This window comes from Sapajus apella, unplaced genomic scaffold (assembly GCF_009761245.1).
Source record: "Sapajus apella isolate SASKATOON/1434 unplaced genomic scaffold, GSC_monkey_1.0 scaffold5, whole genome shotgun sequence".
In the NCBI taxonomy this organism is placed as follows: domain Eukaryota; kingdom Metazoa; phylum Chordata; class Mammalia; order Primates; family Cebidae; genus Sapajus; species Sapajus apella.
Window position 1 is genome coordinate 45,932,431 of NW_022436945.1, and position 2,229 is coordinate 45,934,659.

Below are 2,229 nucleotides of genomic sequence, written 5' to 3' on the forward strand. Positions count from 1 at the left end.
TATTTTTATTTTAGCTTCCAGGGGCACATGTGCCAGTATGTTAGGATAAATTGTACCACAAAAACTTCAGCATGATTGATCCTAACATCTAGGTTGTGATTATAGTGCCCCGCAGTTTTTAATTCCTTGCCACCCTCTTTCCTTCTTTCTTCTGGTAGTCTCCAGTGTCTATTGTTGCCATCTTTGTGTCCATGAGTACTCTTAATGTTTAAAACCCTCTTAATGTTTGTTTTTTGTTTTGTTTTGTTTTGTTTTGTTTTTTGGGGGGTTCAGCTGACTTTTATTAGGTCCAAATACAGCTGTAGGGGGATGCGGCAAAGGTGTCTGGGAGCCGGCCTCACTTGTGCATCCGAGGGCTGGGGCCACGGGGAGATGGCTCCTGCTGGGTGGGGTCCTGCTCGGTGCTCTCTCGCCCAGCGTCCAACAGCTTGGAGGATTTCCAGGGCCAAGGGAGCCGCCATGCTGTGGGGAAGTGAACCACGCCCGGGGGCCAGCCGCTCAAGGGCCTGCAGGAGGCTGCAGACGAGATTTTCTGTTTCTGCATTAATTTGTTTAGGATTAAGCCTCCAGTTCCAGGAGCATTTTGGTGGAGACTTTTGGATATGTTAAGTGTAGCATTATATCAACCACGAATATGGTGTGACTTCTTCTTTTCCTATTTGGATGATTTTGATTTCTTGTTACCTGACGGTTGTGGCTAGCAGTTACAGCACTATGTTGAATAGGACTGGCGAGAGTGGGGATTTTTGTTTTGTTCCAGGTCTCAAGGGGAATGTTTCTAGTTTTTCCCTATACAGTATGATGTTGGCTGTGACTTTGTCATAGATAGATCTTATTATTTTGAGACATATTGCTTCTATGCCTGCTTTCTTGAGAGTTTTTATGAGGAATACATGTTGGATTTATCAAAACCTTTTTCCTCATTTACTGAGATGTCATATTTCTTGTTTTGTATTATGTTTGTGTAGTGAATCACATTCATTAATTTGTGTAAGTTGAAACAATCTTGTATCCCAGAAATGAAGCCTAATTGATGGTAAATTCAATTTTTGATGTGCTTTTTATTCAGTTTACTAATCTTTTGTTGAGGAATTTGTGTGTGTGCGTCTATGTTCTTTAGGGATGTTGGTCTGCAATTTTCTTTTTTGTTGAATCCCTGACAGGTTTTGGTATCAAAGAAATGTTGACTTTATAGAATGAGTTAGGGAGGATTCTCTTCTCCTCAATTTTTGGGAATAGTTTCAGAAGAATTTGTACCTACTCTTCTTTGTATGTTTAGTAGAATTCAGCCATGACTTTACCTTGTCTGGGGCTTTTTGTGGTTGGTAGATGTATTAGTCCATTCTCACACTGCTAATAAAGACCTACTTGAGACTGGGTAATTTATAAAGAAAAGAGGTCTCACAGTTCTGCATGGCTGGGGTGGGGGCTCAGAAAAGTTACAATCATGGCAGAATGTGAAAGTGAAGCAAGGCACCTTTTTCACAAGGTGGCAGGAAGGAGAAGTGCTGAGTGAAGGGGGAAGGTCCCCTTATAAAACCATCATGTCTCATGACAACTCACTCACTATCACACAAACAGCATGAGGAACCCACCCCCATGATTCAGTTACCTCCATCTGGTCTCTCTCTTGACAGATGGGGATTATGAGGATTTTAACTCAAGATTTGGGTGGGGACACACAGTCTAATCATATCAGTAAGCTTTTTATTACTGGCTAAATATTGGAACTCACTGCTGGTCTATTCAGAGTTTCCATGTTTTCCCGATTTCATTTTGAGAGATTGTGTATTTTCAAGAACTTATTCATTTCCTCTAGATTTTCTAGTTTATATGCACAGGGGTGTTCATAATAGTCTGCATGGATCTTTATAAATCTGTGGGATTGCTTGTAATATTGGCTTTTTTGTCTCTGATTGTCATATTTGGATATTTTCTCTTTTTTCATTTCTCTAGCTAGTGGTATGTTGGTCTTCTTTATCTTTTCAAAGAACAAACTTTTGGTTTTATTGATCCTTTGTATGTATTTTTGGATCTAAGTTTCAGGCAATTCTGCTCTGATTTTACTGCTTTCTTTTCCTCTAGTTTTTAGTTTCTCTAAGTATGATGTTAGATTGTTAATTTGAATCTTTCTATTTTCTTAATGTAGGTTTTTCGTGTTATAAACTTTCTTCTTATCACATATTTTGCTGCATTTCAGAAATTTTGGTATATTGTGTCTCTGTTTTC